General features: G+C 45.2%; 1 protein-coding gene across 2 annotated transcripts in view; it reads right to left on the bottom strand.

Annotated features, from left to right (window-relative positions):
* Positions 1–27,083, bottom strand: part of PTPRN2 (protein tyrosine phosphatase receptor type N2) — a 1,142,627-nt gene that overhangs the window by 904,076 nt on the left and 211,468 nt on the right. The window lies entirely within an intron of this gene.

The following is a 27,083-nucleotide window of genomic DNA, read 5'->3' as shown; positions in this document are numbered from 1 at the left end:
TTGCAGTCTGGAGGTGTTGTGTTTTGTTTTGTTTTTACAAGATGTGATAGGCTACGTAAAGACTTACGTAGCCTATCCCGTCTGGCTTTAAAAAATAAACAAACCGCATACGCAAATGGTGGCGGCTACGGCCGCCGCCATTTGCGTTCCTTATTTTTGGCCGTCTTAGTCTACGTAAATATTTACGTAGACTAAGACAGCGAAAATAACGGGAACGCAAATAGCGTAGCGGACATATAAGGGGAACGCAAATAACGTAGCGGACGTAGCCTAAATATTTAGGTAGCCTATCATGGCTGACTACAAGGACGCAAATGGTAGCAGCTACGGCCGCCATTTGCGTCCCTGGTAGCTAGCAGCCGGATGTGGAGGGATGGCTGCGGGTGGAGCTGGCTGGCAGCTCCGCGGAATCCCGGAGCTGGCCGGCCAGGATTCCGGGGGGAGGGACGGAGCGCCTCCCCCCACCAGCAGAACCTGGAGGAGCCAGGTAAGGGGAGTTTCGTACATCCCTACGTCGAGGATTCCGGGTGGGAGGACCGGATCGCCTCCCCCTCGTCAAGGATTCCACGGGGAGGGACAGAGCAAAGGTAAGTGAGTTTCGTACATCCCTACTGTCATGAAACCTTGATAGTCCCCGAGCAGGAGGTCATTAGTGAGAAGAAGTCCTGAAGCCCATTTAGCTGCCACGCCTGAAATTAGGTTAATGATGAAGCCCATACGAACCTGTTCTGTCAGGAAATCCTCAGGTCGTACATGCATGTACAGCTCCAATTGGGCCCAGAAAATCTGAAAAAGTCCTTTCTCACTAGAAAACTTCTCTGGCAGAGCCACCAGGCACTTGCGGCGGGGGGGGGGGAATCAGAGGTGGTGGGGGTTGAACCGCAGCTTGCAGACTCTGTACAGCAGTCGTCAGTTGAGCCACTTAATCACAAAAATCCTGGTTCTCTCATGCGAGAGCTTGCACCGCCGGGTCCATGGCAGCCTCCAGAGGCAGTAGGAGCAGAGAGAGAGAGAGAGAGAGAGAGAGAAAAAGGAACGGGGACCAAGCTGTCAGGAGCGCCCTAGCTGCCTCTTGCAGTCCCCACCAATAGCCAACTCAAACACAGACGATGAGGAATTCTTTCCAAGACTTTATTCTTTTATTACTTTATGACTCTTTCAGAATACTAGTTGCTAGCGCCAAAGCAAGGAACAGCACTGGGGAAAGAGAGCTGAGTAGCCTAAGCTCCAGGTAAGGCAGTTGGTCCCCGTTGGAAGGAGAATCACGGGAAGACCCTGAACTTATGGGTTAGGGAGAGATCCTCCCTCTTTCCCTTGGGTCCTCGGTGGCGACCATTGTTTGCGCGCCAAACGAGAGCTATGCCTCCTCTCCTCGCCCTCCATCTGTCATCACTCCCTGCATCTGCACCAAGCATCCAGCAAGCCCTGCTCCAGCACTCTCTCACTGCCAGGGTCACTATCTATCCCAGGAATGCTGGCAGGAGGAATCTCTGCCAGCTGCTGTGCTTGTGAGAGATGAGTGTGCTCCTCTCCCATGGATTGCTGTTCCTCCTCAGAATCAGAAATGCTCTGGGGCTCTATTGGCTCAGTTTCCACCCTGACACAGGAGTCCTTGGTCTTCACCACACCCCCTCTCCGTCCGGGAGACCAAGATTGCTGAGTGCATGTACTGGAGGTTGGGCCCGAAGGGCAGTCTGGGGATTCTGCTCATGTAGTGCCCACCCCACTGCATGACTGACTCCCTGGCCGAGGTGCTTGAGGTGGTCTTCAATGTGCGTGTACAGTCCCCTAACTTATTGGTGTTGGGGGACTTCAGTGTACATTCAGAGGCTGTCCTCACGAGGGCACCTCGGGACTTCATGGAGACCATGGCTTCCTGGGAGCTGCACCCTATTCCAACTAGGCCCACCCATGTAGCCGCTCATGCACTAGACCTAGGGGTGTACGAAAGTCACTTACTGTTTCACGGATCTGCATCACGGTGGGGGGGAGGCACTCCATCCCTCCCTCTGGAATGCTGCCCAGCTGACTCCGCTCTGCGGGGATTCTGTGGAGCCACCAGCTGGCTCTGCCAGCAGCTGGACATCCGGCCGCTGGGCAGCAGGGACGCAAATGGCGGCGGCCGTAGCCACTGCCGTTTGCATTCCTGTACTTAACCATGATAGGCTATGTAAATATTAATATTTACGTAGCCTATCACGGCAAAGTTTTTAAAAAATGCGTATGCAAATGGCAGCGGCTACGGTGGCCATTTGCGTTTGCTATTTTTCGCCGTTCTAGCCTACGTAAATATTTATGTAGGCTAGAATGGCTAAAAATAGCAAACGCAAATGGCAGCCACTGTAGCCGCCGCCATTTGCGTACACTGCACCCAGCCACGGCTGGCCAGGAGACCAGCTGCCCCTGCCGCCGCTGCCCCCCCACCACTGCCACCGCCACCGCAACTGCCATCCCTGCCGCTGCCCCCGCCGCCGCCCCTGCCACTGCCGCCGCCCCTGCCGCAGCCCCCGCTGCCACCGCAACTGCCATCCCTGCCGCCGCCCCTGCTGCCACCACACCTGCTGCCTCCGCCGCCCCCGCAGCACCCGCCCCCACCCCCGCCACACCTTCCGCAGCCGCCACACCTTCCGCAGCCGCTACTGCTGCCGCGCCACTGCCACCGCACCACCACATCCACCCCAGGTAAGTGCCATCCCAGGGGGTTCCGTGTGGCGGGTGAGGGGGCAGGAGGCCATTCCGACACGGATTCCGGTGGGGGCGAATGCCAGTGCATTCGGCCTCACTGGAATCCGTGGCGGAATTCTCCGCCACTCCTAGCTAGACCTTGCGTTTGTTTCTGGAGAAGCAGGGAGTGATCTGGAAGTCGGGGGTATATCCACCACCCCCTTGTCATAGTCAGATCACTATCTGGTGATCTCCAAAACGCCCTTTCCCCTGAACAGAGCTTGGACTGTACCATGGTTCAATCTGCGGTTACGAGCTCTGAAACAGGAGGTGAGATGGCTAAAGCATCGGTGGCGGAAGTCGCACTCCAAAGACGATCAGACACGGGTTAGAGCTGTATCTTCAGCCTATCATGTGGCAGTGAAGGCAGCAAAAAAGGAATATTATGCTGCCTCTATTGTGTCTGCAGAGTGCTGTCCCAGGAGGCTGTTCCAGGTGGTCCGGAGCCTGGTTGGTCCAGTTGCTCTGGAACCTCTGGAGCATTCTAAGGCCTCCTGTGAGGCCTTGGCAAGGCACTTTGTGGATAAAATTGATCGGATTAGGAGTGTTATTCCATGTACCATGGATACAGTTAGTGAGCGAGAGGCGGCCTGTGGCAAACTGATTTTGTGGGATCAGTTCCAGCTTCTTCCTTCTGATGAAGTGGACCAGGTGCTTTCATCTGTAAGGCCAACCACCTGCTTACTTGATTCCTGCCCGTCTTGGCTTATTATGAGCTGTAGAGAGAGGCTGGGTGAGGGGATCAGGGTGGTGGTGAACACCTCCCTTGAGGAGGGAGTGATGCCATCAGCTCTCAAGGAGGCAGTGATAGCACAGCTTTTAAAAAAGCCCTCCCTGGATCCCCAAGTTTTGAACAACTTTCGCCCAGTTTCGAATCTGCCATTTTGGGGCAAGGTGATTGAGCAGGTGGTGGTGATGCAGTTCAAGGCACACTTGGAAGAAGCCAGTTACCTAGATCCATTTCAGTTGGGCTTTGGGCCTGGGCATGGGACAGAAATGGCCTTGGTCACCTTTTTGGATGATATGAGGAGAGCTTTGGATCAGGGTGAATGCTCCTTCCTTGTTCTCCTCGACCTCTCAGCGGCATTTGATACCATTGACCACGGTATCATCCTGGACCACCTGGAGGGGTTGGGCATTGGAGACACCATATTACGGTGGTTCCAGTTCTTCCTCTCCAGCAATTACCAGAGGGTAGCACTGGGAGAGGAGGTTTCAGACGCGTGGGCACTCACTCGTGGGGTGCCACAGGGTTCCATCCTCTCCCTGACGTTATTTAACATCTATGTGAAGTCACTGGGGGCTATCATAAGGAGGTTGGGGTTGCGGTGTCATCAATATGCAGATGACACGCAGCTCTACCTCTCCTTTAAATCTTCACCAGTGTTGGCTGTAGAATCCCTCACCAAATGTCTGGAGATGGTGAGTGGCTGGATGGGGAGGAATAAGCTGAACCCTGACAAGACTGAGGTACTTTTGTTGGGAGACAAGAGGAAGTTGAGGGATGTTGACCTGGTGTTGAATGGGGTACGGTTACCCTTGAAAGACCAGGTCTGCAGCCTGGGGGTCATTTTAGACTCCCAGCTGTCCATGAAGGCTCAGGTGTGAGCCAGACAGCACTGTACCAACTCCATCTGATACAGTGGCTGCGCCCCTACCTTCCCAACCATCTGCTCCCATCGGTAGTACATGCCCTGGTCTCCTCTCATTTAGACTACTGTATGCGCTCTATGTGGGGTTACCCTTGAGAACGGTTTGGAAGCTGCAGCTGGTACGGTTTGGAAGCTGCAGCTGCTCCTGGGACACGGTGGTTTGCCTGATTAAAGGCAGCTGCCAGCGTGATCCCATCACTAGTTGTTGTTCCAACCCTACTATTCTATGATTCTATGACTCCGGTGCTGAAGGAGTTGCACTGGTTACCAGTTGTTTTCCAGGCCAAATTCAAAGTGTTGGTTTTGACCTTTAAAAACCTATATGGTTCCAGCCCAGCCTATCTTAAGGAGAGCCTCCAGCAACACCAGACAAGCCGCTTAACAAGATCAGCCTCGGATGGCCTTCTATCTGTCCCATCAGCCAGGACAGCTAGGCTGGTGAGGACGAGAGAGGGGGCCTTCTCTGTGGTGGCCCCTACTCTGTAGAACTCCCTCCCTAGGGAACTCCGCCATGCCCCCTCTTTAATGAGCTTCCGCCATGTGGTTGTTCAGGCAGGCATTTGGGGAGGGTTAGGGTATTTTTAGAAATATGATGTTTTAAAGAAGTATTTTATTGTTTTAAAATTGTATTGCTGTACATCACCCAGAGTGGCTGGGTGACCAGCCAGATAGGCGATTAAGAAATTCAATAAATAAAAAAAATAAAAAGTTAATTTTCTCTGAGGGACCATTCCAGAGCTTAACAGTTATTGAAGTTACTACTCATATCCCCATTATATTTGAACCTTTTGCTGTTTTAACTCATTTCTATTAACAAATAAATCCTCTCAACTGTTGCAGTCAGAATACACCAATTTTACATTCCTCTTCATTGCAAATCAGTTCTAATAATACTATTAGAAGCTTCAGAAACATCTCTTATAAAACAACCCTCAGACTGCTTGTGATCAGACTCTCTCTGAGTAAGATATACTTGTGGTGTTTCAACACCTTTCTTTCTTATATGAGGTGGCTCACTACAGCTTGAGAACTTCTGCTGCAGAATTCTGTACAATGAACACATAATTTTGCTTGAGTGTAGCATCACAAGTATTTGTCCTGAATACCATTTAACCCTGGTAAGAGAGAGACACATCTCTTATGAAGAGAATTTGGTGTTTTCTTCCCCAAACAATGTTCTTTCCTTTCACATGGAAACATTACGTTCTTATAAATAGGTAGCCAATCATGGGTTGGATCTAGACTTAGTCATACTTCAAGTAGACCCATTAAAATCAATAGAGTAAGTTAGCCATGACTAACTTAAGTCACACTGATTTCAATGGGTCTATTCTAAGTATGACTGAGTCTGGATCCAACCCCATGTGTTTGCAATCCTGTTACTAGTAAAGAGTACCACTTTTTCAGTGAGACTGTGTGACATACATTGTCACATTATCCCAGAGCCATCATCCCAGAGCTAAGATTGTTGTGTTTTTTTTTATTAAACATACTTTAACAATGGCAGTAATTGAAAGTTATATATTCATCTTTCATTCTTTCAGTTCTTGTGCCAACAGAAACCAGAGCCAAATGTTGTATTATATATATTATATGGCACAAGGAGGGGGTGGGGACATCAAAGTAGAATTGACCACAGATGTTTGCACATCTGTGTTCCCCTTCTACCCCCTTCCTTTAGCTCTCATGTGCCTGGTAGCTCATCCACTGAGCCCTCCTGTCTTGCGGTGCTGCTATTTAATGCCAGGTCGGTCCGCAATAAGACCGCACTCATTCATGATTTAATCATGGATGAGAAGGCTGACCTGGCATGTATTACTGAGACTTGGGTGGGTGAGCTGGGTGGGGTTGACCTGACTCAGCTTTGCCCACTTGGGTACTCAGTGCAGCACCAAAATATGTTGGCGAGCCGGGGAGTTGGGGGAGTCACTGTGGTTCACATAACTTCCATCTCCATCACCAGGAAACCACCCCACCTTGGAGCAGGCCTTGAGGGGCTGCACCTAATGTTAGGGGTGTACGAAACCCCACTTACCTGGCTCCGCTGGGTTCCATAGCAGGGGGGAGGCAATCCGGTCCTCCCACCGGAATCCTCAACGGGGGTGAGGCGATCCGGTCCTCCCCCCTGGAATCCTGCCCGGCCGGCTCCACCCTGCAGCCAGTCTGTGGAGCTGCTGGGCGGGCCGATCCGCAGCAGGGCCTGCATCCGCTGCCAGGCTGCTGCGGACGCCATTTGCATCCCTATGCTAGGCCGTGATAGGCTACGTATATATTTATGAGGCCTATCACAGCTAAAGCAGGCAGGCAAATGGCATCCCCAACACCATTTTCATCCCTGCTTTAGCCGTGATAGGCTATGTAAATACTTACATAACCTACTATGGCAAAGAGCAAGGGCGCAAATGGCGTAGTGGCCGCCATTTGTGCCCCTGCTCTTTGCCGTGATAGGCTACGTAAGTATTTACATAGCCTATCACGGTCTAATGCAGGCACGCAAATGGCGGCCACTACGACAGCTGCCATTTGCAGCCGCAGCAGCCCAGCAGTGACCAGAAGAGAAGCCGGAGCCGCCACATCTGCCACCAGGTAGGTCCATTCCTGGGGGGGATGGGGGGAGGCCGTTCTGCCACGGACTCCAGGGGAATGGATTCTAAAGAATCCAGCCTCACTGGAGTCCATGGCGGAATTCTCCAACATCCCTACCTACTGTTGGGCCATAGAGACAGATTGCAGATACTGCTAGTGTACTGCTCACTCTGCTACTCAGCATCCTCCCTGACTGAGCTGGCAGAGGCAGTCTTGAGTGTGGTGTTGGAGGAACCCAGGATGGTGATTCTGGTGACTTCAACTTCCATGCTGAGGCTGTCTCTAGAGTTCCACCTCGAGACTTCATAGCCTCCATGACTACCATGTGGCTGTCTCACTTTGTCATCAGCCCGACACATAAAACAGGGCATACCCTTGACTTGTTTTTTGCTCCAAGTTGTGAGTTGGGTGGTCTGGAGATTGGGAGAGGGGGCCTAAGTAACCTCATTGTCATGGTCAGATCATTTCCCGATAAGGTTTGAACTCATTGTGTTACTTCCCTCCTGCAGGGGTGGGGGACCCATTCGGATGGTCCGCTCCAGGAGACTGATGGAATCCAATGGATTTCTGAATGATCTTGGGAATTTTCCAGCATAGAGAGCTGGTGATTCAGACAAGGCCCTAGCCACACTGTGGAACAGTGAGATGTTCCATCAACTTGATTGCACCTGAGTGCTCTCTCCAGTGCTGTTCAGCCCGCTCCACTCCTTGGTATACTGGGGTGCTCCAGTCAATGAAACAGGCTGGATGTTGGCTAGAGCACAAATGATGTAAGACTCGAAGCGAAGATGACCGAACACGCTCTAGAGCACATAATCGTGCCTATTGAGTCGTGGTGCAGGCAGCAAAGGCTTATTTTACTGCCTCCATTGCATCCTCGAGTAGCCATCCAGCAGAACTCTTCTGGATGATCCAGGGGTTGTTAACACCCTCCCCAGCAAATGGGGCCCTGGCCCCATCGAGGACCCGCTATGACCTTTTTTCATCGCACTTTGAGGACAAAATTGCTTGTCTCTGCAGCAAACTTGACGCTGTTGTTATCACAGTTCCAGTTGAGGGTGTCTGATGCCACCATCTTCCCGAATTTGTGTGATCAGTTCCAGTTCCTGTGGCCTGATGATGTGGACAAGGTGTTTGCAGCAATGCAACCAACCATGTGCCCTCTTGATCCCTGCCCCCTTGGATAATAAAAGCTAGCTGAGGAGGTATGACTGGGTGGGTTCAGGGAGTGATAATGCTTATAGAATCATAGAATAGTAGGGTTGGAAGGGGCCTACAAGGCCATCGAGTCCAACCCCCTGCTCAATGCAGGAATCCAAGTCAGAGCATCCCTGACAAATGGCTGTCCAGCCTCGTCTTGAAGGCCTCCAGTGTGGGAGAGCCCACCACCACCCTAGGTAATTGGTTCCATTGTCGTATTGCTCTAACAGTCAGGAAGTTTTTCCTGATGTTCAGCCGGAATCTGGCTTCCTGTAACTTGAGCCCATTATTCCGTGTCCTGCACTCTGGGATGATCAAGAAGAGATCCTGGCCTTCTTCTCTGTGACAACCTTTCAAGTACTTGAAGAGTGCTATCATATCTCCCCTCAGTCTTCTCTTCTCAAGGCTAAACATGCCCAGTTCTTTCAGTCTCTCTTCATAGGGCTTTGTTTCCAGTCCCCTGATCATCTTTGTTGCCCTCCTCTGAACCCTCTCCAGTTTGTCTGCATACTTCTTAAAGTGTGGTGCCCAGAACTGGACACAGTACTCCAGATGAGGCCTAACCAGTGCTGAGTAGAGGGGAACTAGTACTTCCCGGGATTTGGAAGCGATGCTTCTATGAATGCAGCCCAAAAGAGCATTTGCCTTTTTTGCAGCCACATCACATTGTTGGCTCATATTCAGCTTGTGATCGACAACAATTCCAAGATCCTTCTCACTTGTAGTGTGGTTGAACCATGTATCCCCCATCTTGTAACTGTGCATTTGGTTTCTTTTTCCTAGGTGCAGAACTTGGCATTTGTCCCTATTAAATGCCATTCTGTTGTTTTCTGCCCAGCGCTCCAGTCTATCCAGATCACTTTGAATTTTGTTTCTGTCTTCCAAAGTATTAGCTATCCCTCCCAATTTTGTGTCATCTGCAAATTTGATCAGCATTCCCTGCACCTCCTCCTCCAAGTCATTAATAAAAATGTTGAAGAGCACTGGGCCCAGGACTGAGCCCTGCGGTATCCCACTCATTACCTCTCCCCAGTTTGAGAAGGTCCCATTGATAAGCACTCTTTGAGTCCGATTCTGTAGCCAACTGTGGATCCACCGGATCGTTGTTTCATCTAGCCCACTTTGAGCTAGTTTGCTCATCAGGATATCATGGGGCACTTTGTCGAAAGCTTTGCTGAAGTCGAGTTATACGATGTCTACAGCATTCCCACCGTCTACAAGGGAGGTTACTTGATCAAAAAATGAGATCAGATTTGTCTGGCAGGACTTGTTTTTGACAAATCCATGTTGGCTTCGAGTAACCACGGCATTGTTGTCAAGGTGCTTCCAGATGGATTGCTTTATGATCTGCTCCAGAATTTTCCCAGGGATTGATGTCAGACTGACTGGTCTGACATCAGTCCTGCTTCCCTGCAGGAAGGGGTGGTCCCTGCTGTCCTTAAGGAGGCAGTAGTGCAGCCACTCCTGAAGAAGCCCACTCTGGACTCAATATAAGTATAAGATAGTATAAGACCAGTATACTGGTATAAGACCAGCTGCAAATGCCACTTTCTAGGGAAGGTACTTGAGAGGGTTGTAGTGCAGCAACTGCAGGCACTCTTGAAGGATACTGATTATTTAGACCCGCTCCAGTCTGGGTTTGGATCTGGTTATGGGACTGAATCAGCCTTGGTCATTCTGATGGATGACCTTTATCAAGAGAAGGACATGGGGAGTGCAGCCCTGTTAATTCTGCTCAACCTCTCATTGGCTTTTGATACCATCAACCATAGTATCCTTCTGGATCAACTCCATGGGATGGGTATCAGAGGCATTGTGTTACAGTGGTTCCCGTCCTACCTATGGGTCAGATTTCAGAGAGTAACATTTGGTAACTATTCCTTGGCTCCTTGCCAATTGAGCTATGGGGTGCCACAGGGCACCATCTTGTCCCCAATGTTGTTTAACATCTATATGAAGCCGCTGGGAGAGGTCATTGGGGATATGAAGCCAAATGCCATCAGTATGCAGATGACATGCAGCTCTGTCTCGCTGTGACATCTGAGTTAGGAGAGGCTGTGCAAGTCCTGGATCAGTGCCTAAACTCAGTAATGGGCTGGATGTGGGCCAATAAACTGAAGCTGAATCCTGGCAAAATGGAAGCCCTGTGGATGAGTGGTTCCCAAGTCCGGGAGACAGGCGCATTGCCTGCTCTGGATGGGGCTGTACTCCCTCTGAAAGATCAAGTTTATAGTCTGGGGGTACTCCTAGATCCACCATTGTCACTGGAGGCCCAAGTGGCTGCTGCAGCTCAGAATGCCTTTTACCAGCTTTGGCTGGTTCACCAACTACGGCCTCCCCTGACAGGGATAGCTTGGCCACAATGGTACAGGCATTAGTAACCTCAAGACTGGTTATTGCAATGTGGGGCTGCCCTTGAGGCTGATCTGGAAGCTGGAGCCAGTGCAGAATGCAGCAGCTTGGCTGTTGTCAGGAGCTGCCCCTTTTCAGCATGTAATTCCTTTTCTAAGGGAACTGCACTGGCTGCCTATTCGCTACCAGGCCAGGTTTAAGGTATTAATACTAGTGTACAAAGCCCTAAACAACTTGGGACCAGGATATCTGAGAGAGCACCTTCTTCTTTACCAGCCTGCTCAGTCACTGAGGTCAGAGGGCTTGCTCCTGGTGGTTCCACATGGACATTCTATGACTGACCTTAAAGTGGCCATTTTTGAACAGAGGAATTGCAAAGACAGATACAAACAGAAATTGCTGAAGTAAAATTCATCAAGAAATTCAACTCTATTTCCTGTGGTTTCAATAAGGACAAAGGTGTGTGTTTTAATCAGACTACATAAATTAATCGTCTCACCATTGTCTGTGTTATTACTCAACAATGTTTTATGAATGGCAACTGTTAAGGTTATCAGCAGAGTCTGTAGTTTTTGGCCAGGTTGAAGTCCACCAGAAAGAGAGCCTTCAGTGGCCTGTAGTGGCCCCCTTCCTGTGGAATTCCCTGCCTTTGGAGGTCAGGCAGGTGTCAACCTTGTGTTGCTTTCAGCCCCTCCTGAAGACATTGTTATTTTGAGAGGCCTTCCCTGTGATCAACCGTGGTTTATTAAGTTGAGAATCTGTTCTTTTAAAATGTTTTAACTGTTTTAATTATGAGTTTTTATTCTTTTATTTTGTTGTTCACTGCTCCAAAATCTTTGATCTGGAGAGGTATATAAATATTGTAAATAAATAAATATTATTTTATTCCTTCTACCAGTGTCTTGATCCTAAAAGCCATTAATCTGGAGAGATCTCAGTAGCCCCATTAAGACTACCCGGAAGTTAAATGGTTTTAGGCTCAAGGCTTATGGTTGTAGAGAAAGGTGACAGCACAAATACTTATCATGAAGTCTAGATAAACATCTTTCCAAAAAGTAAAGTGTTTTACACTGGAACTAGAAAAGAAGTATTTAAGCCACAATGCACTCAATTTAATGGAACTAAGGATTTTTAAGGTACTGCCCTAAACCTGTCAAGCAAACCTGGTTTTCAGTAAAGCTCATTCTTCCCAGGTGCAATCATATTTGGAACTACCTGTTAACTGTTAAGGGTGTAAAGATAAGCAGCAGCAGGGCAGCAAAAAGGAGGAGGTTTATCTATGGCAGCTAATCTCTTCAATCAAGAGCACTCAGCTCTGCTCAACAGCCGTTGCCAAGTAACAGGCCAGGCATCTCTTATCAGCTTCCTAATGTTTCATTGACTATTCAGACAAGAATAGAAAGCTGTGACATGGAGGGTTATAAGCAGCACCAAATGAAAATGGCACATTATGTGGGAGGAAAAAGAGAAATCTTTTACTCCTCTCTTTATCTAGATAGTCAGCGGCTATTGCAAGAGAGAGAAAGAAAGAGAAAGAGAGAGAGAGAGAGAAAGAAAGAAAGAAAGAAAGAAAGAAAGAAAGAAATTTTATGTTCTGCTCTTTCTAAATTACAAGAACAACTGAGGGGTGGAATATCTATTTGCATAAAGGAGATTCTTCTAGCCTTCCTTGGTGAGAGCTTAGAAATGTATTGACATCATCAATTCCCTTTATATAGACAAACAGCCATTTCTCAGTTACGTATTCTATTGGCACATCAGAGTATTTGTGGCAAGGAGGAGGGGAATTGGAATCTTTGTGCATTTTATGTCTTAGTTGTACTAAAGGCAAATGCATGCCAAATCTGCAATGTTAACATGTTATTATCTACAGCATCAACACTCTCTCATGCAGGGAAGGATAGAAATTTACAACTGGATCATTACTCATATAGTCTCTACATTTTCTCCTTTCAGACTCCAGGTTAGGCACAGGAAATTTCTTGTTTTCTCCTTTGATGCTTTAATTAAAAAAACTTATTTAAATGCTGAACCGTTTAATTAAAAATGCAAACCTTCATTACGAGGCTGAGTGTAAAGACAATGTCTTCTGCCATTCTCTCTTCAGCATAATCATCAATATTTCTGATGCTTACCTTTGCTACATTTTATACTACAATGTAAGCAGTTTGTATAAATACGTTGAAGCTCAAAAATGTACACTGTAATATGAATATATATAACAGAAATTATAGTTTGTGCTGTAATTTACTCAGAACTGGCATTCTTGTAAAGGAAGAAATAAACAGCACCAAACTATTTGATTAATGAGATGGATGCAGTATGTGATTTTGTATGTCCTACTGAATTATTGGCAGAATTGACAGATGCATCCAGCATATACAAGGCTATTTCTCCCATTACATTTCAAAGATACCTTAGATCTCTTTGGGGTAACATACTCTGTGTCATACAAAATCAGAGAATCATAATATATTCTTCTATCACAGATGAAGACCAGTGTATATAAGGAAAGCTAAAAGCAATGGAGTGGAACTATCATTTTTAACAAAAGTAGTAATCTAATTTAGGACAGAGCCATGTTAGGCACAGTTCTGTTATCCTTTGGGGAGTCTTTTCTTTCACAAAATGCAACCTGAGGCTGCAATTCGAAGTGCAAGACCAATACTGATCTTATTAACACTTTCTACTCATGCTGTTTTTCCACTAAGAATTGCCCCCTTCTATGCTGCTTTTACCTCTACTGTGGAAAAGATACAAGTACCAGTATCTTTTCCCCATCTGGAAATGGGAAAGCACAATGGGAAAGTTTTAAGGAGCTCCTTTATCCACACACTGGTCTAACGCTTCAAATTACAGCTGCGTTGTATTTTAAAAGTCCCCCTCCCCACACACAGAATGAATCATGAAACTACAAGCAACTTCTCTTTCCTCAGTAATTACTAAGTTTAAGAAGAGTTCCCTTCTCTAACATTGGACATTGATGCAAACTGTTGGTGAAAGAGCTAGACTGGTGTCTCTGGAAGATACATATAGCAAGAAAGATCACAAAATCTATTCTTGTCATTTACATCTCTGCACATGTTGCAGCCTACCAAACTGAGAGCAATCCACCAGCCATGTATAGGAACCCACTTGGTAAATCTATCTGGATTTCTCTTGGTAAATCTCCTGTTTTTCTTCCCTACCTCAAACTGCAAAAACAGGTTTGCTGGCAAGCACCTGGTGGGCTACAGAACATGGCTAGTCATCTGCATTTGCCTTGGTGGGTCACAAATTGAGCAGACATTCCTTAGCTAGTGGTTTTTAGTGGCTTTTATCTGCTGTGATTGTCTCTAATTTATTGATTTTTGTGTTAAAGATATAGCATATCCTCTTTTTAAATTTGATATGAGCCACCTTGAACACTATTCTAACAGCAGAAATGTGAGATATAAATCTTCTAAAATAAATAAATCTGCAAACAATGCAGGTGGTTTAAACTCACCAGTGTAGATGAGCTCGTGAATTTTTTTCATGTTCTGCTTTAAAACAAAATCCCCCCAAGTGGTACTAAGTACTAACAGGAAAAAAAGTAAGTATGCCAGCTCCAGGGCTAATATACTTTTTCTCTCTTGGACATGTCAGGGGAACAGGAGGGCTAATTGAAGAGGATTCCAGTCACAGACCTCCTTTTCTGGCTGCAGACTTCATTCTCTGGCCATGGAGAGAGAGATTCACAATATACTATCCCCTCAGACTCCTTCTCATGGACCATAGGTTTGCAGCTTTAATCTCAGTCCCAGTATTCTATAGTCCCAATAGATCTTTTTAAAAAAACAAGAGACTGCAAAGTTTGAGACTGCAAAGAGATTGTACTATAATCATGAAATCCCTGGTTCAAATCTTCCTTCTCACTTAGACACTGACCTGGTTCGCACATAACTCTGACCCATGGTATTGCTTGTTGAATTCCAAGTTATTGTGATGTGCGAACATGCTAACCATGGTTTGTTAACCATGATTTGTTAACCATGATTTGTTAACAATGAACAACTCAGACAGAGAACCCATGTTTTCTCATTAGGTTGTGAACTCCGGGTTATTTAAATCATGGGTTGTCACTATGTGCAAACTTGGAACTGTGGCTCATGGGTTATTTCACCAGGCTACAGAGGCAGTGGGCAAGAGCAGTAAAAAAAAAAACGCAGCTGCTCCACAGGCAGTTACACTCTCTCTTGTCCTTTGCCCAGACAAACAATGGCAAAATCTGCCTGGCAATGCCAACAAGGTAGATCTCACCTCCAGACTTGCAATAGATTATAATAATTCTGATTTACTTTACAGAGCTGTTGTAAGCATTACTGGAAAATTATGTATGTGAAATGCTTTAAATGACGCAAAGACCTCATTAAATACTATTATTTATTATAGGATCCAGTGCACACACTTTGATCATTTATTTATTTATTTATTAAATTTATTAATTGCTCATCTGGCTGGTCACCCAGCCACTCCGGGCGATGTACAACAATAAAAATAGTTCAAAACAATAAAATTCAACATTTAAAACATCACATTTCTAAAATTACCCTAACCCTCCCCAAATGCCTGCCTGAACAACCACGTCTTTAATGTGTGGCAGAAGCTCATTAAAGAGGGGGCATGGCGGAGTTCCCTAGGGAGGGAGTTCCACAGAGTGGGGGCCACCATAGAGAAGGCCCTCTCCCTCATTCTCACCAGCCTAGCTGTCCTGGCTGATGGGATAGACAGAAAACCATCCGAGGCTGATCTTGTTGAGCGGCCTGTCTGGTGTTGCTGGAGGTGCTCCTTGAGATAGGCTGGGCCGGAACCATATAAGGTTTTAAAGGTCAAAACCAACCACATCAGCATTGGAGTGATGTGATCTCATCAGCGGCTGCCTTTAATCAGGCGAGCCACCGCATTCTGTACCAGCTGCAGCTTCCGAACCATCTTCAAGGGTAACCCCACGTAGAGCGCATTACAGTCATCTAAATGAGAGGAGACCAGGGCATGTACTACCGATTGGAGCAGATGGTCAGGAAGGTAGGGGTGATCATATATTGGGGTGATATTTCCTTGCAGCAGGAGCCCATTACATCTCCTGTAGTGCCACTCAATAGGGCTTCCTGACTTTGGAGGAGCTTTTTGGCAACTGCCACTGGAGGTAGAGAACTGAAAAGCCCCCTGTATAAATTAAACATCAACCATAGTGCTTCATATCCCAGCCTTTATGATCTGGAACTGACCCTTAGTTAAGAAAATACCTAAGACCACAATAATTCCAACTGTCTTTTCTTTTTTATCTCAGAAATTCATCATATATTGAACAAAAATAACTAAATAAATAGAATTACACTATGTCCACAGCATAATATGAAATCCTTCTAAAGTAATTAGTCTACTGAATACATGTACTTAATGTCAATGGGTAATAAACAATATATTGAACAAAAGAGACAGACAAAACTGGGATGGGGCAGAAACTACATTGGGATGGGGCAAGGCTGGATTACAGTTATGGATGTCAGCCCAAATGGACTCAGTTCATTCCCTTGCTTATTCCTCACAGCTGAAGAAAAAGTGTTGCACAGCTCATTAGGAGAAATGGGCACTCAGACTGAAAATGTACAAAAAGCACTGGGTTCTCAGCCAGATCTCACACAGTGATTGGGTTTGAATGTCACAATAACCCATGATGGGTTAAAATAAGCCATGATGGCTTATTTGAACCCATCATTGATTGTTGTGTTGTCTGTCAAGAATTCTTAATTCACAATGGCTCATTTGGCTGAAATAATGCACTGTGATAACCCACAGTCTGCAGTAAGGATTATTTAACCCACCATGAGTTATCGTGTTGTCTGGCATTCACTGTAGCTTATTCCGATCGCCTACAGAGTTGGCTGGCAAGAGCAGCCAAAACAGCTATAGCTGCTTTGCTCCAGTCTGCAGAGCCCTTTTCCCAAAAACTGACAAGCAACCCAGGGACAACCGCAGCCAAGCAACCACAGGTTTCCCTGATACCACCCTACAGTTACAAAATGACAGCTCCCTGCTACAGCAAAGTTACACAATGACAGGCTTCCCTGATTGCAACTTTGGAAACAGGGGGAAATAGGGGAATATGCAGAGAACTGCTCACTTTTCCCTGAAGAAGCAAAATTCCACAATTATCCAGTACAGCATCTGAAGGCTCCCTATAAAAGCAACCCACCTGTGTGATTTCAGCCCATTCTAGCTAACTGTCAGGGAGTTATAGCTCCCACTCCTTTTCCTTCTCTGATCAGTTTTCCATGTACAAACACAGTTGTGCAATTATCTACTATAGCATTGGAAAGCTCCCCAGGAGGGCATCCCACCTGTGCAATTTTGCACTATCCCAGCAAACTGTCTGGGAGTTATAGCTAGGAATGTCACGAGCACCCAGCTGGGTCTGGGAGGCTGGCAGACTCCCCGCACCTGGACCCCCAGACCCCACTTGCCAAGCCGTGGGGCACTGATGGACCCAGTTGCTGAGCACCCCAGAGCTTGGTGAGTGGCCAGGAGCACTGCAGAGTTGTCATCACCGCATATGTCCCAACTACTTTCGCTATTTTCTCCATGCAAGGAGGAGATGGCGAGAGCAGTTGGGGCACGCATGGCCCCAAGGGCTCATCCTACCCCTACCAGCTGTCAAGCCCTTAACAGCTGGCTAGGGCAGGACGAGTCCTTGGCAACGCACACACCTGAAGAATGCTCATCATCTCCTCCTTGCAAAGAGGAGATAGCAAGAATGGTTGGATGCATGCATGAGGACTTGACTGCCAGAGTCCTCATCACACAAAGGAGGGGCGGCTTAGTGGGTGACGAGAGCAGGGAGACTTGCTCAGCAGGTCTGGGCCCCAGGGGTGGGGGCAGCTGGTCAAGCTCCTGCATGACCCAGATGGAGATGAGTCCATCCATCCCCAGTTATAGCTTCCACCCCCTTTTTCCTTTTATGCGCACTTTCCATGAACAAGCAAAATTGCATAGTTATCCCCTATAGCTCCCCATGAGGGCACCCCACCTGTGCAATTTTACCCTATTCCAGCAAACTGCCAAGGAGTTAAAGCCCCCACCCCCATTTCCCTTTTCTGGCCACTTCTCCGTGAAAAAGCAAAGTCAGGCAATACAGTACAGGCTTCCCCAGTGCAATTACAGCCTCCCCTGAATGCCCTATCACAGGGCTGTGCTACAGCTAAGTCAGACAATGACAGACCTCCCTAATTGCTACTGTGAAAAAAAGGAAGAAGACAAAGCAACTGCAGAATCAGGGAACGTAGGCGCGTGGTACAGTACAGCCTCCCCTGATTCCTCAATCCCGCTACAGCAGTGTTGCATTTACAGCCCTCTGTGATGAAACTGACACTGCTCACTTTTCCATAAAAACTGCAATGCAAGGGAAACTAAGATACCATCCAGCACAGTTGGGAGGACTGGAGAGGGAGGAGGGGCGAAGGCAGAGAAAATAAGCTACTTACAGTAGCTAATTTGACCTATTGTGAGGAGGACAACAGTAGTTTATTAAGCCACCGTAGCTTAAAATGATGTCTGAACAGAACACAGCCAGTCAGAATTATGTGCCTTGGACAAGTTTCTGTGCTGTTCACTACAGCACATAATAAGCATCTCATCTTGAAAATCCATTTAAAGAACATTAAGGGAGAAAGAATGGAGTGGTCCTTTGGTACTCCATCTCTTTCCAGAGAATAGTGACTTTTTTGCTTACATTTGCATAATAATTCTTGTTGATTTTCAACATTAAGTACAAAAAGGGCCACAGTTGTAAAAACCGATAAGAAATAAGTGAACAAGCACACAACTGTAAATAGGTCAGGTTATAATAGTATCATGTTATAACGATGTGAACACACAATGAACGTAGTGGGTGTTAGTGATCTATTTAAAATAGATTGTTGTTGGAACAATATAATTATACATATGAAAACAATATGAATACAATTGTACATATATTAGAAGATAACAGAAGCATCTGTATCACAGGTATATACATATAAAGAGAGAGCCAGTGTAGTGTAGTGGTGAGAGTGACGGACTGGGAGCCGGGAGATCCGGGTTCTAGTCCCCACTTGGCCATGGAAGCTCACTGGGTGACTTTGGGCCAGTCACAGACTCTCAGCCCAACCTACCTCACAGGGTTGTTGTTGTGAGGATACAACGGTGAGGAGGAGGATAATGTAAGCCGCCTTGAGTTCCTTGCGAGAGGGAGAAAGGCGGGGTATAAATGCAATAAATAAATAAATAATATTATAATTTGTTCAAAGGATCTCAAAGTCCATCCAAAAAGTCTTACAGGAATCTGGTGTAATCCTGTTTAGCATATGAGTTGCTTCTTCAGATAAATAATAACTGTAAAGATATTAAGATCTATAGTCATATATATATGCACACATATGCACACACAGGCACACACATATTGTGTGCATGCATAGGCACATACGTACACACACAGTATTTATTATATTTATATTCACATTAGTTGTCAGTTATTATCATAATATGTACATGTACAAAAACATTTTTTCAAATAAACCCAAACATTATTGTTAAGAATTGTTACCATAATCTTATCAAAAATTATTTACATGAAAGCGGGGCTGTACTTTATAAGCAAGGAAATTGTTTCAACTCACCGTCCTTAGACTAAAAAAAAACCACGCTGTGGCAGTATTGTAATCTGAATAGTTTTTCGAATGAAGCCGCTTAATCCGCTGGCATAGCTTGCATTTTATCTCATAGAGCTTCACAGAGCTAAGAAAGAACAACACTTAAAGCATATAGTATCAGTATATTACTGAAAAATTGCATTACCATAGCCTGTGGTTTGAGGTTTGTTTGGTTACTTTTTGTCTCATTTCAAAGAAATTTTTCGCTTGCTCCTTGGGAGGAAAGTTATGGCAAACCTAGACAGCATAGTAAGAAGCAGAGACATCACCTTGCCGACAAAGGTCCGTCTAATCAAAGCTATGGTTTTCCCAGTAGCAACGTATGGCTGTGAGAGCTGGACTATAAGGAAGGCTGAGCGCCGAAGAATTGATGCTTTCGAACTGTGGTGCTGGAGAAGACTCTTACGAGTCCCCTGGACTGCAAGGAGGTCAAATCAGTCCATCCTAAAGGAAATCAACCCTGAGTGCTCATTGGAAGGACAGATACTGAAGCTGAAGCTCAAATATTTTGGCCACCTAATGCGAAGAGAAAACTCTCTGGAAAAGACCCTGATGCTGGGAAAGACTGAAGGCAAAAGGAGAAGGGGACGACAGAGGATGAGATGGCTAGATAGCATCACCGATGCAATGAATATGAACTTGAGCACACTCCGGGAGAGAGCGCAGGACAGGAAGGCCTGGCATGCTATGGTCCATGGGGTCACGAAGAGTCGGACACGACTGAACGACTGAACAACAACAACAACAACAACAACAACAATAACAAAAGGAAATCAACCCTGACTGCTCATTGGAAGGACAGATACTGAAGCTGAAGCTCAAATATTTTGGCCACCTAATGCGAAGAGAAAACTCTCTGGAAAAGACCCTGATGCTGGGAAAGCTTGAAGGCAAAAGGAGAAGGGGATGGCAGAAGGTGAGATGGCTAGATAGCATCACCGATGCAATGAATATGAATTTGAGCACACTCCGGGAGAGAGCGCAGGACAGGAAGGCCTGGCATGCTATGGTCCATAGGGTCACGAAGAGTCGGACACGACTTAACAACAAGAGATATTATATGCTTTAAGTGTTGTTCTTTCTTAGCTCTCTTATCGATTTTCAACATTATATATCCACAGTTACTAGTTGCAGCTCAAAATACATATGGCGTATCTTCAGGGGTAGGAAAGGTGGACCAGACATTATCTTAGGAAACATGTGTTCCAAATCTCACATTTGCTGAAACAGCCGGAATGTGGGAGCATTTACAGCAGATTAACAACAGTGGGAGGAAGGGGTACCCTTGCACTTGCCAGTTATACCTACAAATGTCTCCCTCGCTATTTTCCGTGCAGGCAGACTTACTTCAGGTTTTGAACCTGACTTGCGGGGGGTGGGTGGAATCAATAACAAATAACATCTGCTGGGAAGAATTGAGTGCAGGGGCAGGGTTAAGTACCCACCTCCAGTACTTAAGCTGATTATTTGCCAGCTGATTATTTTTCAGAATGTGTCCTCATCCCTACATTAGCATTATGAGGGAAGTAATGGTTGAGAGGCTGTGTTTCCTTTGTAATTTCTAAGTCTGCCTCAAGCAGAGTAGATTGGTGAAAATCAAGGCAATTTTTGCTTTAAATCAGCAAGAATGGAGGATGATTTAAATCACTGGTTTAATTAAAGGTTCCTGTTATACTTCTTCATATATTGATAATTTTTCATATATTTCCTAAACAACTATGCAAGTATGACATCTAAACTAGGTTAATTTACCTAGAGCACAATCCTATGGGGAGAGTCGGCCACCTCCAAACTCGGAGGCGACTGACTATCCAATCCAGGGGGGAGTGGAGTGCAGAGGAGATCTTCTCCTCTGCGCTCTGGCCACCCTGCACTTGCGCTTAGATGGCTGATTTCGGCTGTCTAACCAGAGCGGCTCAGAGCGAGGGGTGGGGGAGCCGGATGGTGCATAGGAACCATTGTAATGGTGCTTCCACTGTCCCCACCCCTCCCAGCCCCCAGGAATGCCCCCTTTCCCGCCGCTCCATGCTGCTTTTCCAAGCGTGGAGCTGGCGATGAACCCCATCTCCTATGAGGCAGTGGGGGAGGGCAAGGATTTTGTTCTTCTGGGAACTGATCTCAGAGCGCTGGCTCAGAAGTCGGTTCCGAAAGAATGAAAAATCCTATGGCCGACTAGCCGCTGTCTAGTGGCCATAATATTGTGCCCCTAGAGTGTTAATAAAATAGAGTATTACTTACAAAAATTATAGAACCAGCCCTATTTGATCTATCAGAGAAAAGGGTTGAAAAGGTTTGAGAAGCAGGTTCATCTGGGAAGCAGATTCACGCAGTGAAAAAAGAGGGGCGGGCGGGGAGGGGAGAAAGAAGGGTGTGCCAGAAGGAGAGAGAAAACGGGAATGCCAGATAGAGAGAAGTATTACATGAGAAATGTATTAAATAAATACACATAAAATAAACATAAGGAAGGGGATAGGAATATAGGAAGCTGTCTTATGGTGAATCAGACCATTGGTCCATCTAGCCCAATATTGTTGATACTGACTGGCAGTGGCTTTCCAGGACTTCAGGCAGGAATTTTTCTAGCCCTGCCTGAAGGTGCTGGGGATCAAGCCTAGGACCTTCTGCATGCAAAGCAGGGGCTCTACCACTGGGCTACAGGCCCTCATCACCACTAGCTCTGGCCCAGCCCAATGCCAGCGTGCGGCCCCTGACAGGTCACTTCTGAGGAAAAAAATGTTCTCCACTGCTGATTTACATTGTTTCTTTCTTACAACTAGGCCTTGCCCTTGCATATCTTTGTTGGACTGTATACATTTTGCACACGTTCCTTTTTTGCCTATAGAGGGAATGTCTTTAAAATATTCCCATACAAGGTTATTCTTATGACCAGCGCCTGCATATTAAGAATGGGAATATAAGTACATGTGCACTGGACAGTTTTTTCTTCTCTTCTTCCTTACAATGTTGTTTGTTTCTGCTTCAGTCTGTTTTAGCTCTACCCTCACAAATACAAAACAGCAATAAAAATTGGATGGATTGGATAAGGATTACTGGACAGACAAGAACAGTTGATTCTCATAAGGTGAAAATGCAAAGTTTGTGCTGGTAGGTAAAGTGTAAATATTCATATCTGAGAAATGGTTAAGGGCACAATCCTATCCAGATAGGTGGCCACCTCTGAACTTGGAGGCGACCGCCTATCCAAAGCCAATAGCTGTTTAGCCGCAGGAGGGCTGAGCGGGGGAGGAGGCTGCTGTACGACACATTGGATGTGTCGTACATGCATTTCCGCCCTCCCCACACCTGGACACGCCCCTTTTTGGCTGCTCCACACTCCCCTTGCAAGCGAGGAGAACAGGGCTGTTCCGTGCTGCCTCAGAGGCAGTGCAGAAGTGAGGGAAGGTCGGTTCTTCGGGTCGGTTCTTCGGTTCCCGGAAAACAGGATATCCTATGGCAGTCTAGCTGCTGTCTAGCAGCCATAGGATTTCTCCCTCCATTGGTTCTTCATTTATATAGAAAGGCATCCTTTAACTCAATATATCTAGTAGATGCACTGATTCAGCTTAGAAATTAACTGGTCTGATATCCTTATTATTAATAGGTCTGATATCCTTATTATTTTATATTGACTTAATTATTTAACAGAAATTTATATTTGCCCTTTAAAAATCATATTTAATTATTTTTATTATTTAATTTCTTTTTTAATGTACATTTTAAAAATCTGTTCCTTAAAATAAAAAGAAGTCAATCATTTTTATCCACCCTGGTCCCAAGTTTCTAGACTATAAAATGGTTATTTAGGCATTCAAACAACTGGGTGACCAAAACAATGTGCTGTGCTATTTGTGGAGGGCTTCCAAGAGTGTGAGAATTAAGGACACAGCAGTAAAATAGACTAACACACATGCTAGTCATTACTTGGATTTAAGCTTATTTTATTCCAGATCTCTGCAATTCCTAGGCAGTGTCCAGGCCGAGCCCTGGAAGAAAAGGTGAAGCAACAGTAAATTGCACCTGGATCTAGGGATGGCTGGGGAATTCGGTCTTTGAAAATTTGTATATGAAATTATCTGCACTTCTCAGGCTAATGTGTGGATCAAAACTTTACTATCCATTGGATATTGCATTTCTCTGACAGAGTTCTCAGCTGTTTAAATGGACCAAAGTTCACATTTTAGATATGCATTTTTAGAGAAATTTTGGATTAAAACTTCAAATCCATATCCTTATTTAACTGGCTTGTAGATTGGAGAAACATACAAATTTCACCTTGTAACATCACATGTTTGATTGACTATACTACCTCTTTTCTCATTCTCCAGAAAACTAAATCAGTGCATAGCTCTGAAAAAGCCATTTGCAATAACTACTTCTAACTCTTAACAAGCAATTAGATTTTGCTTGATTCTCCTAGCCAAGGTTGTAAAGACTATGGGTCATGTGAGATTAGCCCTTCACACAATGTATGTACAGTCAATGGATTACTTTTAAAACAGAGAGCTGCATCTTTCATTTCTATGGATGCATCAGTTTTATTGTACCTGTACCTTGAGTGCTATTTTTTTGATAGAAAGCAGGGTACAAATCAAATCAATAAATAAAACTTTGTCTGGAAGACCTTGCTGCAAGCTACTATAGATATGAACACAGACTCTTTCAGTGCAGTGCCATATATATCTATTCTACTTGTGAAATGTTGAATGGCAATTTTTCCTGTTTTTCCTGCTTTATAGCAGCTCCATGTGAATAAGGAAATGGTTTTCTGAATTATTGCACTGTTTGAATTATTAAACACATCCAACTAGACATCAAGCAGTTTGGAGGGGAACCAATCAAATTATTTTAACTATATTTTGTGGCAAATTCATTTGGGAGGCAAATGTTTTCTTTACATACAACAAGGCCCTGTTGGCCAGACATTTATAATCTGTCCCAATTATCTAAATTCCCTTTATGTTCACAAGTAGCACCATGTCAAGACAAACCAACATAAACAGCATTCTTGCTTAACCAAACATCTAATTATCTAAATGTTTTCTGTTGCTTTTCTGACCATTTGGATAAACAAGATTGGACTAATGTACAAATCAGTGCCACAAAGATATATCAAGAACTAAGAACCAGCAGGTCTGTCAGTTATAACCAAGTAATACAGCTTAATGGGAGGAAACAAAATAATGCGGGTCTTAGGGTTAGCTAGTACTATTAAGCCACCTTTCTTTTCATAAACAAACTAAAACACTCTCCATATTGGGGTGGGGTGGGTGACTACATATTTCAATTCATTCTTGCTGCACTTTGAGTATGGTGTTTTTAAAGGCTTGAGAATAATTTCTGTAAAACCAACATGGATCATCTTTAATTACTATGTTGCAACCATGGTTATTTAAAACCTCCGTCTCAGAATAGTAGATGACAAACATTAATGAGCAGTAATGCACACATGGTATTGTAAATGAAAGGATAATGAAAGCAATTTATTTGAAAATTAAAATATGATTAAGAATGGCAGTCTGAACTAGGGCCCAGATGCGTGGAAAAAAAGCAACCAACATGCAACAAGACTCTCATTAATTTAGGAACCTTGTGAAATTGCTTTTCTTTCTCTGACAGTTTTTAATATACAGTAACTTAACTAGCAGACAGCGTACATAGTCCAGAAGCCCAAACCTCCTTGGAGAGATTCAGAGAAGTTAGGAGTACAATACTAGGTAATTCTCTAAATTATAGTCTTGGTTCTTTAGTTCAGTTGGTACACAAGCCATTCTTGGTCTTCTTAAAGGTTGGAATACCAATAGCTTAATCCATAAGAGAAACCAGTTACACCACCATACTTAAACAGGATCAGCTGTGAGTCTAACACTTTTCCAATTTAGTTCAAGCCCATTAGAGTTCAGCAATCACCTTGGTAGCCCCTCAAATGACTTGAACCATATTATATTGATATCCCATTTGTGCATTTGATGAAGTAGGATCTTGCCTATAAGAATGTCAGAGGGACTCTGTTGAATCAGACGGAAGGCCCAACTAGCTCTGATTCTGTTTTAAATGGTGGCCAGCCAAATGCTTCTAGGATGTCACAAACCAGCCATGAAAGCAATAGGCGTCCCATATTTGTTTGTCCCCTATAGTCGGTTTCAGATAACTACTGCTTCTGAATGTATTTAGCTGTCATGGTTAATGGCTCATGCCGGGCCACAGTAAGAATGGAACAACATGAAGCATATACTTCTGTGATTATTCCTCAGACTATTTATATTGTCAGTGAATGTCTTCTCTGAGCAAGGGTATACATGTTCAGAGATACATGCATTTAAGGGACCTTTGAACACTGATCATAGTGCATATTGGCAGATTTGATCCAATGAGCACACAAAATGAGCACTTTTCCAAAATAGGGAATTATTTATTGAACACATAGGAATCAAAAATATACTCATAAGTTACTTTGGGAATTAGGTAATTGATAGAAGGCATTATATGAACTCTAGAATGGAGGCAGTCAGTTCATATAAACCAAACAAACCTACACACATCAAGCAAATGAAGCAAAAGGCAAAATGGATATTGCAGACATTCACAGGGTTTGAAAAATGGGGAAGTTAGCTCAAATGTCTGCTCAAGATCTGAACCGAGGGCTGCTGTGCATGTATGGCTGGGTTGTGGACATACATTGTTAGTCCAGGCTTGAATGAACTGGATAAGAATGATGGAGGAGCTGAAGAAGTTGGGGTTAAGCAAATCTGGGTTGTAGGGTGTTCTGGGAAAGAGAAAGGGGAAGGTTTGAGGCAAAGGAGAGGAGGAGGAGGAGGAGGAGGCAAAGGAAACCTACAGTGGTTTGTCTCTCTAACCACAGCCAGAGCACAGTGGCTAGTACTTGTGCAAGAGAGGAGGGCAGGACAAATTGGGTACCTATACTAAACATGCTTACACCATCTACCTTATGTGCAACCTGCTTCTCCCAGTTTCCTCTTAGGGGAATGGATGTGGACTCATAGGTTCAAAAAAGGGATTTGTTTCTGACCACTTCTGTGTCAACCAACTCTTCTGGAAGAACTGACTGACCAAAGAGGCATAAAGAGGAGGTGCAGAGAAGCAGAAAAAAGAGGTCTGGGCACAGTCCTAGATGACCAGGGCAAGGCTGCATTAAAGTGGCCATCTTCCAACCAAAGCTGGTTAAAAGATAGACCTAAATACTTATGCACGTTCACACAAGCACATGAAATAGAAAGAAAGTACAGGGTTGGAGTACATTGGAGTACATTGGAGAGTACATTGAATAGGGAAAGGACCTCCAGAAGATAGAATGGGGCCTGAAAGATACCTGTGATCCTGATAGATTTTCCTTCCTGAAGACAGCTCTGGGATGCAGGGAAACTCCCAAGATTGTTGTGGAGAAGGGGTTCCTAGCAGCTGCAGCTCAGGTCTTCATTTCAGCAAGAGTGGACACTTAGGTGGCCAGAACCATGTGGTCTGGAAAAAAGGGTAATAAGGCTCTGTGGCAGAATCCCAGGTTCTGTGGCTGCAGGTGATTTTGACAAGAGCCAATGGATGCAACCAGAACACTGGGCTTGTCATGCAACCAGACTGGGGCATTTGGGTCCTTGAGAGGCCAGAGAACTACAGAACTTGTCATGAACCAGGAATGCAGTGTGGTATTCTGCCTGTGTGGGAGAGGTCAGGGACCAAGTAGTTTCAACAGCAGAATGGTACCTTGCCTTAGGTGGCCAGGAATGATGTATGGTACCCTACCCTTGGGAGATCAGGAACAACTTGGGCATCAGAACCCATGGTTTTAATAGGTTTTAAGCAAAGGGAACAAAGGAACAAAAGCTCTGGGTCCAACTAAGACGGAGTT

Source organism: Heloderma suspectum, chromosome 5 (genome assembly GCF_057233095.1).
Source record: "Heloderma suspectum isolate Gila_16-S chromosome 5, 16-S_ref, whole genome shotgun sequence".
Taxonomy (NCBI): Eukaryota; Metazoa; Chordata; class Lepidosauria; order Squamata; family Helodermatidae; genus Heloderma; species Heloderma suspectum.
Note: the sequence above shows the minus strand (reverse complement) of the source record. Positions and strands in the feature narration are given on the sequence as shown.